Below are 11,333 nucleotides of genomic sequence, written 5' to 3' on the forward strand. Positions count from 1 at the left end.
GTGGTAAAGCCTGACAGAGTCACGTTTGTCTGGGAAGCCTAATTCTACCATGCAAGGATTAATGTGGAAGTCCCAACGGCATTAGGCTGTGGGACTTGAGGGAAGGTCCCTGCTTTACTGGTCATTTCCCTGGAAGGAGGGAACAGCAGTGGTCTGAATCTCCAGGTACTCAGCCTAGTGCCTGGTCTCCTTCACAGAAGCCCAGGCTGCTCTGAGGAAAGGACTTCCTGGGGATGGTGAGGGTCATTAGGTCCCCTTAGCATATGCCCACTGACTCACGAGCCTCCTCACTGCCTTTGTAACATCCTTGTTTTTCAGAGTATACACTATGGGGTTGATCATTAGGGTTACCACGGTGCAGAGCAGGGATAAGATACTGTGAAGGGCAGTAGCCTGGGTTGCCGTGGGAATGGCATACACTGTTGCTAGTGTCCACAGTACAGAGGTGGGAGGAGCACGTGGAGAAAATTTGTTGCTTTCCTGCAGCTGAGGAATCCTGAGGTGAGCAGCAACAACAATGTGGCTAGAGAAGACTACAGTGAGCAGGATGGGCACCGTGGTGACACAGAAGGCCAAGAGGAAAGTGGTTTTCTTTGCAGTCTCAGGATCAGAATAGGACAGCTTCAGCACAGGGGCCAGGTTGCAGACTAAGTGGTCAGTCTCATAGGCTGCACAGAATGGCAGCTGGAAAGTCAGAGTAACAGTGACCCCAGATCACTGGTGACCCACCCAGCCAAGACCCATCTGCAAGCAGAATACGTGTGTGGCAGTTCATGAGGGTTGGGTACAGGAGGGGGCTGCAGATAGCAAGGTAGCAGTCATAAGACATGGCTGCCAGCAGAAAGCGCTCCACTACTGCCATGGAACTGAAGAAATAAAACTGGGCTACACAGTTTCCAAAGGAAATCATCTGTGGACCTGAGAGAAGGGTCTGCAGCACCTTAGGGGCAGTGAGGTAGTGTAACAGATCTTGAGGAAGGAGAAATTGGACAGAAAGAAGTACATGGGGATTTGAAGGCTGCAATGAAGGGAAATGACTGTAAGGATGAGAATCTTCCCCAGCAAGGCCACTGCGTAGATTCCCAGAAATATCCCCAAAACAAAAAATGTAACCCAGGGACTCCCACATCCCAGGAGGAAAAATTCTTTGATCATGGTCAGATTATCCATATCTGTGAAAGTCACACATTAGACCTGAGAGAGAGAAAAATATAGCCAATTGGAACAAGCCCTGCTGCTGGAGGGGAGCAATATAGTGCTAGATAGTTAAAACTTGAAGGCCTGTCTTTTCTCCTCTGGAACAAATTTTGTTTTGTTCTACTTGGTGTATTTACTTAGTAGTTATAGCCGAATCAGAAACTACCCTGGAGAGTGAACAGAGGGCGTCTCCTCTGCTCTTTTCCACTCTTTCCCTTGACATAACCGGTGATGAATCTACCTCTGGGGGCCTCACAGTGGGAGGCAAACACCTCTTATTGGGGACACAGCACACAAGCCTCTCTGAGCTTCTGAAACTCAGCTTTAAAGATTAAATAGAAATGCGAGTCCCAAATCCTAAAATAACATCAGAATTCAGACTACCCTGCCTCCCTCTGAACCCCCAAATTATAGTGGGCTTCACCAGGTACGTAATTGGAGGAAGGGGGAAGTTCAGGGATCTTAAAGTACCTGTAAGAAAAATAACAGTTTCTGCCAGGCTATGGAGACATGTAGCTGATAGCTTCCATGGCATCAAATTCCTATGGAAATTGGGGGGAAATGTATGTAAAGTTATTCACTTGAAATGTTAGAGAAAAATAATGTTCCATCCTTCATAAATGAAAATGACATTCCTGACTCACAAGCAGTAGGATGTACATTTAGAGTTATTTTTTTTCCAGCAGGGGGAAGGGTTTAGCAGTGAGTCATGGATACAGCTCCCCTTTTCCCACATGCCCCCCTGGAGCCCAAAGACCAGTATTTGTGAAATAGTTGTTTAGTCTTGGAGGCTGGGCTGTGCTAGGACTAAAAATCAGTCTGTGCGGTAGCACAACTTAAGGGTAAGTGTGAAGCTAGAGACAGGGGCACAGCTCAGTTGGCGGTCTAGGCTGGAGGCTCAGTCTGTGGCAAGGGAATAAGGCAAAGACACCTTTGCTGCCTTGCTTTGGTAATGACTATGTGTCCCTAAAATCTTAAATCATATTTTTATAAATGAAATCCTATTTCAAATCCACTCAGGGAACTGGCTATTCAAAGGAATCTTACCAAGAATGTGTCTGTGACATAGAAGAATTTCTCCATAATTTACCCTTTGTACCAGTTGGACTGTTTATACACAGGGCATGTGTAAAGGAAGATCTACCTATAACGGGGGTATCCAGGACATTTAGGGTGCCTAAGGTGGTACCAAATGTTATTACAGTGTATGAAGAAAATCAGTGAGCAACCAGAGTTGTCCCTGGGGGTGACTGCGGCTTCCTTTTTGGGGGCTTAAACTGCACTGTCCTATCACCATTTTACCTTGTCTTCAGAGACTGCCAGCCAGCATTCAGAACCAACATTAACATCACTAGACTTTTATCATTCAATATTGTCTCATTAATTAATAATGATACAAACTTGATTTCCCCCTTTGGCTTACAAGCATGCTCCTTGGTGCCTCCAGATTCAAAGACAAAGCAACCTCCCTAAATCTTCTTCCATCCTCTTTCTTGCAGTGAAGACAGATTAATGTTGGCCAAAAGAGAGGCTTCAGCTCAGAATTCTATTCACTCTTTCATTCAGTCATTTTTTTTATTCTGGTATCATTAATCTACAATAACATGAGCAACATTATGGTTACTAGACTCCCCCCATCATCAAGTCCCCCCCACAAACCCCATTACAGTCACTGTCCATCAGCGTAGTAAGATGCTTTAGAATCACTACTTGTCTTCTCTGTGCTATACTGCCTTCCCCGTGCCCCCCTACATTATGTCTGCTAATCGTAATGCTCTTTCCCCCCCCCTTATCCCTCCCTACCCACCCGTCCTTCCCAGTCCCTTTCCCTTTGGTAACTGTTAGTCCATTCTTGGGTTCTGTGATTCTGCTGCTGTTTAGTTCCTTCAGTTTTTTCTTTGTTCTTATACTCCACAGTTGAGTGAAATCATTTGATACTTGTCTTTCTCTGCCTGGCTTATTTCACTGAGCATAATACCCTCTAGCTCCATCCATGTTGTTGCAAATGGTTGGATTTGTTGTCTTCTTATGGCTGAATAATACTCCATTGTGTATATGTACCACATCTTCGTTATCCATTCATCTACTGATGGACACTTAGGTTGCTTCCATTTCTTGGTTATTGTAAATAGTGCTGTGATAAACATAGGGGTGCATCTGTCTTTTTCAAACTGGGCTCCTGCATTCGTAGGGTAAATTCCTAGGAGTGGGATTCCTGGGTCAAATGGTATTTCTATTTTAAGTTTTTGAGGAACCTCCATACTGCTTTCCACCAATGGTTGAACTAATTTACATTCCCACCAGCAGTGTAGGAGGGATCCCTTTTCTACACATCTGTGCCAGTGGAACAGAATAGAGAAACCAGATATTAACCCAAACATACATGGTCAGTTAATATATGATAAAGGGGCCATGGACATACAATGGGGAAATGACAGTCTCTTCAACAGATGGTGCTGGCAAAACTGGACAGCTACATGTAAGAGAATGAAACTGGATCACTGTCTAACCCCATACACAAAAGTAAATTCAAAATGGATCAAAGACCTGAATGTAAGTCATGAAACCATAAAACTCTTAGAAAAAAACATAGGCAAAAATCTTTTGGACATAAACATGAGCAACTTCTTCGTGAACATATCTCCCCGGGCAAGGGTGAAAAAGCAAAAATGAACAAGTGGGACTATATCAAGCTGAAAAGATTCTGTACAGCAAAGGACACCATCAATAGATCATTCAATCATTTTTTCACTTACAGTGATTTGTGGACACCTACTATGTGTTATATATTGGGCTAGGTAGGCATTGCAGAAAAAAATCACAAGCAACAAAGTTGTGGTTTCAATATTCCCAGAGCTTGCATCCCAGTAGTGGAGGTGATCTTAAAAATAATTGTAAAATTACTACTGTGGTAAATATTATGAGGGAGAAAAAGAGAGTCTTAATACAAAGAAAAATATGCTTGGAGAGGTGGCCTAGTTTTGGTGAGATGGTCAGGAAGATCTCTCTGAGAAGGAAATTCTATTTAAACTGAGATATGACAGATATGCAGTTGCCAATTATGAGAACAATTGGGGTGGGGTATCACAGGTAGAGAATCAACATGTGCAAAGACCCTGAGATAAGCACCTGAATACTGGAAGAATTAAAACAAGCAAACAGTAAAACAGCTGTGGCTAGAGGGCAATAGGTGAGGCAAGTGAGGGAAAGCTGATAGGTGAGTTTGTAGAAGGCATAAGCTAATTTACACTTTGAAAAGATCCCCCAGGCTTTTATGTGGAGGATGGACTGTAAGGGACTAAAAGGGAAAGTGAGAAACCTGGTGAAGAAGCTAATACAGTAATCCAGGTAAGAGATGTGGCTAGGATCAAGCTGGGATGGATTAAGGTGGACTAATTTTAGGGATTTTTACATAGTAGAATTGATAGATCTTTTTGAGTTTTTCTACATGCATAGTACACTTTAATAAAAGGTTCCTCCATTGAAATGCACTAGAAGAGGGTGTGCCAGGACAGGAAAGAAATAAGGATGAATCCCAGGTTTTTGGATTAAGTAACTACATGGATGATCATGTCTTTTCCTGAGATGGAAAGACCAAATAGGTAATTTAGTTTAGGGGGAATTTTCTTTTGTTTTCCTCCCTCCCTTCCTTCTTCTCTTTCTTCCTTCTTGTTACATCTGTGGGTGATGATCCATTGCAGGGACGACAGTTTTAATCCTCATATGGGTTGGTAATCTGTTAACAGACAGGGCCCCAGCCCTGAGAAAGAGAGCTCTTGCTGTGGCCACACAACAAGCTTGCAAGCAAAAGTCTGGCAAATTCTTGCCTTTGGTCTCAAAAGGGACTGGGGAAGAGAGTGAATGGGTCAGTATAGCCTTTACTCACCCTGTATAAATTGCTCACAAGCTCAGAGTTAGCAATTACATATCAGGAGCATCCTCTGCATATGAAGGACAGGAAAGCACAGTCCCATGGGGACCGTTAGGCTCCCTCTAATGTGAGTCTCCACAAAAACCTCCATTAATGGTAGTCTAACTACCCAGAGCTTTCAATTATCTGAGATTTTTAAAAAATTCTGTTTTGTCTCATTTTGCTTTTGTGTGAAAGACACATAATGAAATGAGTTTAACCAAGAAAACAATTTTCAGGAGATGTCCTGGGGTCAGAATACATTCAGTCCTACTCTTTCTTCTTCATCTTCATTTGTAGTTCAGGCCAATCAGAATTAATGCTCAAAATAATGGCCAGAGGCTCTGAAAGATCCTCAATCAGAAAGAGTGATTCGAGTGCATCATTATACTTGATTTACTAAGTTGGGACACTGGACTCATATATCTTAGTGGAATATTTTTAGCAAATGCAATGGGAGACAGCTTTGTCCTTAACCTCCAGGTACCTAGAAAATCTAGTTAGACAAATGCTCTTTCCTTTGGTATTCCCTTCATCAGGATTTGCCTTCCTGTTAATTCTCCTATGTCCCTATAATCACCAAAAGGTATTCATTAGCATGAAAAACTGTTTGGTGCCCAATATAAAATGAAACTCCCCAAATTCACCTCCTCCCACCACCTCTGAGACGCTAATCATAGAAGTACGATCATAAAATTGAAAGTATAGCAGCATAACAGGGGAGTGAGAGACTAACTATTGAAACCCAGATTCATTACTTCTTCTAGAGTCAATCCAGGGAAACCTCTTGGAAAAAGGGGTGCTGAGGAGGAATCTGAAGAATAGCTGAAGATTAACTGCTGGAGGAGAGAAATACACAGTTTAATAAGGAGAACGATGATCTGGCTATACCAATCAGGTACAATATGATCCAGTAATCTCACTTCTGGGTATATATCCAAAGGAAATGAAATACTATGTTAGAGAGATAGCTGCATCCCATGTTTATTGAGGCATTATTGGTAATAGCCAATATACGGACATAACCTAAATGTTCCTTTATGGATGAATGGATAAAGAAAAGGTGGTATATAGATACAGTGGAATATTATTCAGCCTTAAGAAGGAAATACTGCCATTTGTGGCAACATGGTTGAATCTAGAGGGCATTATGATAAGTGAAATAAGTCAGACACAAAAAGCCAAATGCTGTATGATCTCACTGATATGTGGAATCTAAAAAAGATGAGCTCATAGAACCAGAGAGTAGAACCATGGTTACCAGGGGCTGGGTTGTGGGGGAATGAGATGTTGGTTAAGGGGTAAAAACTTTGAGTTGTAAATGAATAAATTCTGGGAATCTAATGTATGGCATGATGACTATAGTTAATAATACTGTAGTGTGTACTTGAAATTTGCTAAGACAGTAGATTTTCAGTGTTGTCACTGCAAAAAAGAAGGTACAATGTGAGGTGATGGATGTGCTAATTAACTTTCATTTCTATGCATATGTGTAATCATTTCATAATTTCTATGCATATGAAATCATTATATTGTACATCCTAAGAAACATCAGATACCCAGTGCTCTCCCTTCCTCCAAAACCCCAACTCTATCCATTACAAAAATTTAAGCAACAATATAACATTTAAATGTTCTCTTAAATTTTTATTCTCCCCAAAGTTATACTAGGTTAACTTCAGGGGCAATTGTCTAATGATAGAGATAAAGGGTAATTGGTAGGTACAGGCTTGGCAGCCCAAGCCTCACTATTCAGGTCATCCTTTGGTCCACATACATATAAACCTGCTCCTGAAATTGGTATCTGAGAGATACTAGGCTGGTGAGTAGAAAAACTACCCAGAGACACTCTGTGAAAGGTCAGAGAAGGGGAGAAATCTTAACTGGTACTATATTAGCTCTTCACCAATAGAGAGCTGATTTTTTATTTTTTGTCTTTCCTGAATAATTCAAGATTGTGCCATGCAGAGGAAAATGTGGTTAAAAGTTTCTTTTTCCTTTGAACACAACTTGTGGAACATTATAGCTCACTTTTTAAAGGGATTGCACATTAATGTGAGAAACACTTTGGTGTCCAGGGGAATGATTTTGTCATTTGCTATTTGTATTTTGTTATTTAAACCTGGAGACAGAGCATTACTGAAACCTGGAGACAGGTATTGCTGAGATGCCTGAAACAAACATTATTGAGACCCAGAAACAGACTAGGAGAAAGACCTTATTGAGATCTGGTAACAGATATTTCTAATTCAACTATATTCTTTTGTGCTAAATACTTTTTTCCTGTTCTCTTCCATTTGTCAGTACTACAGATGATGAAACAGGCCAGGAAATATCTTGGGCTAAATGATACGTGATGTGTCATTATGCGACATACCTAGCCTAAATGTAAAGAATGACAACAATTATCCTGGTAAATTGTGCAAAGAATAATGACCCCATACTTTTTTTCCCAACTGTCAAGATATTTCATTTAAAAAATTGGGGTATCTAAATAATCTGTATAAATACCTAAATTACTCATTTACCCTACCAATATAGACTCTAATTATGGTTATCACTTTATAGCAATAATCTGAAATTGATGGGATTCAGAAAACATTCCATCAATAAACCACTTAAAAAAGAATATTGGTCTCCACGATGCCAGATACCCAGTTTGAATGAGGAGTTTACTTTTTAATTAGTTACGTATCTGTAATTGGCTTCCTATGTTCATCTTGCCCTCTGAATCAAGAAACAGCATTTGCTAGACTTTCTGTGTCTGTTCCATTCCCTTCTCCAGGAGAACTGAAACATCCTGATCCATCATTCTAATACTTTATCAGCTCATATGCTCATGGTGCTAGGCATTTGAATAGTGGTGACATTTATTTTCTTGGATCTTTCACTCATCGTCCTGGTGTTTGACTCTGACAATGGAGAAAACCTCAGTACCCCTCCCACTTGATGCTCTAGTCTCCCCCCTGTAGCATTTAAGAGCTCTATCTGTCACCACTCACATTTTCTTTTTGAAGCTTTCTACTACTAGACTCCTGTTCTTCACTGATCGTGACAAATATACAGCACTTTGGAAGCTGCAGTAGTTGCAGTCACATGGTATCCTCGTTCTGTACTAGGGGATTTACCATGTCATAGGGAAGTAGTATATAGTAGTAGTGAAAAGAATGGCCTTTTGTGCCCAACAGACCTGAGTTTGAGTTCAGGCTGAACCATATACTCTCTGAATGAGTTTGAGCAGTAATGTATCCTCTCTGTCCTTCAATTTTCTCAGCTGTAAAATAAAAAATAATTACAATAATAAAACTACCGTATTTTTGTTGGTGAGGTACCCAGCACTACACAAGTGCTCGATCTCATTCTCATTTACAATGTGTATGTGTGTGCATGATTACTCTTGTTTCTTGTGTTGTCTCCCTGCAAAATTGTAAGTGCCTCAAAAGTTGGTGCAATCTTGTGTTTTCTTTAAATTTTTCTCCTCTGATTTCTTTTACATATTTAGCAAAAGTGAGTGTCCAGTAGGACCTCAATAAATGTTTATTGTTACAAGCTTTTTCCCATCCTAGCCAAAATCTGCATGCTTGCTCTATTTTGGTCACTGCTGACAGCAATCCAGATAGAATTTTCTTACCTCTCATTGTCTTTTTCCTCCACAGAAGAGCTGGTCACCATGGCCCCATGGTCTGGATCCTTCATTCATCCTGACAGAGAATGAGGATCTACCTTTAAGAGCATTCTCAGTCTAGCTGCTGCTTTAACTACCTAACTTAATATCCTGCCTTAACTTCCCTCCATTAGGGAGTCAGGTCCTGCCTGATTGCTCAGTATGTTGTTCTCATGAAAGTCATTTTACCTCAAGCCTGTCTCCCAAGGATAATGTTTTCCCCTTCCACTGGGAAAGTTAAATAACATGGTGAAGTATACAAAGGGCATCCAGAATGTCTCATGCCAATAAATTTCTCACCAAACCCTGAGCTCTAAAGTTGGTGGTTTCAGAGGAGCTAATCACTACTCAGAAAGCCACACCTCTCTGTTGTGTTAAACAGAGCCAATCCTCAGCCGCACTGAAATACTGGGAAAGGTTGATTTGCCAGTACATTTCCTCTTTCTCTAGCACATTCCACCTTGGTTGAGCCCAGTCTGATATTATCTCGAAACCCTTTTCCTCTCTCTTCACCTCTAGCTCAGTACATCTAGGAAGTCCTTTTGAAGGATTTTTTTGTTTTTAACTTGTAGTTACATACACATCGATTTTTGAGGTGCTCCTTAAAATAAGATGGAACATAGATCTGTGGTGGAAATCTTTGCACATAGTAGGCACTCAATATTTGCTGACTAAATAAATATCAAGATATATAATTATTTCCCTTTGAGTAATGTTCAGTAGTGAATCAACAGCTAACAAAAAGTTTTCAAAAGTTCACCCCCCACCACCTTTGGTATAATACTACCAGGAGAACCCCTCAAAAATATCAGCCCATCGTTTCAGGCTTTGATTTGTAGTTAAATTACTTGAACACATAATGAATCTGAGAGCCTTTGAATGAGAAGCAACACAGCCTTTCTACTGCACTGGCTATGAGGGAAGAGCTTACTGAGAAAGTTAATGTGACAAACAACATTGCAGGGGTTGTGCTTAACCACCTCAAAAGAACTGAGAACAGGTCATGTAAATCAATATTGCTGATTACAAATGATTTAAGTCTATTCATTGAAGCAAATAGCACAGACATTTGACAACCTTTTAGAGTTGTTAATTCGAGTTATTGAATACGCTCAAGAAGAAAATAGCTGCATATTAGATTTCCATTCTATTATTCATTCAGAAAATATTTACTGAATGCCTGCTACTTGCATAGTCCCACTATGGGTATATCTTGAATTATATAATAAGTGTACTCTTTAAAACTGTCTGTCTTTTAACTTGTGTAAAACGACTCCAAATTTCAAATGCATTAAGGAAGCTTTCTAATAAAAGAAGTCCTGTAGCAAATTATGGAAGAGCGAGGAATATTTTGCAATATGACTACTTGTCTGGTTGCTATGTCTTTGTTTTATAAATGTAGATTTTTAGGTAGTAGATTTTAAGGGGAGTTACCCCTGTAATTTAAACTGGCTTTTATTTGAAATTATTATAGTGTTTTAAAATATGGGACCCTAGGTTTCTCTGAGTTTCAGGTAGCATCAGGAAAGCATCTACTATTACACCCCTAAAATCCCTTTGGTAAGACAAATTCAGGGAGCACACTTCCTTTTTCTCCAGAACAATGATACCTTTCACTCCAAGGAAGCCAATAAGAGCAAAAGCTGTCTTCATTCTTTCTAGAATTCATCTAGAATTCCCTTGGGGAACTCACTAGGTGTATTTTTAGAGCCTTTCCTGTAACTTTGTTTCATAGGATAAAAAAGAAGGGATTCATTCTGGAGGGTGATCTCATAGTAAAGAAAACAGATCGTCAGGTTCGCAGTGTTGATGCCCACCCAGAGAACTTACTTCAGAGTAGATGGGGCAGTTGGAGAAAGCATTCTGCCTTTCATTGGTGTTGTGGGAATCACTGAACAGAGGTGGCAGCTTAGAAATGTGATAGCAGAGCCTATAGGAAAGGCTACACATCCACTGTATAGGTGCCAAGAAAAGGAGATTGACTATGGAGCACCGTTATTGATTTACACAAGGGTAGTGGGGCAGTGGAGTGGAGAGAGCACATGCTTTGAAACCAGAAAGAACCCCATGAAATCCCAAATTAGCTTCTGGCTGGTCAGGTGATATTGGACAAATTGTTCCAGTTCAGTGCACTTGAGCTTCCTCATCTATAAAATGGGGACAATACCTGCCATATTAGACTATTGCATGGTTTAAATAGAAGTGCCTTCCATGCGGAGCACCTCCTAAAATAAGTGTTCAGCATACATTAGTTCCTTCTGTCCTCTCATCTTTTGTTTTTTTGATGAAAAGAAAAGAGATGATGAACTTCATTTACTGCAAAGAAAGGCAGCTGGCATGCCAGACTGATGCTGCGATTAGGAGTCAGGAGCTGAGAGAACAATATTTCTCAGCAAATGGCATGTAAAATTCAAAGCTCATAAAAGCTTTATTTACAAGACTTCGCATTCCTTGGAGGCAAAGGGCTGACCATATCTTATTTGTTTCTGTCATCACATGACTTGGTGAATGGTTGAAAATTCAGAAGACACCAATCAAGCTTACACATTAGGCGCAACTTTG

General features: G+C 40.4%; 1 pseudogene; it reads right to left on the minus strand.

The window, feature by feature from the left end:
• Positions 1–246: 246 nt before the first annotated feature.
• On the minus strand, positions 247–1,170 carry LOC118935126 (olfactory receptor 10A7-like; annotated as a pseudogene).
• Positions 1,171–11,333: the final 10,163 nt, after the last annotated feature.

The sequence above is a fragment of the Manis pentadactyla genome, chromosome X, assembly GCF_030020395.1.
Source record: "Manis pentadactyla isolate mManPen7 chromosome X, mManPen7.hap1, whole genome shotgun sequence".
NCBI lineage: Eukaryota > Metazoa > Chordata > Mammalia > Pholidota > Manidae > Manis > Manis pentadactyla.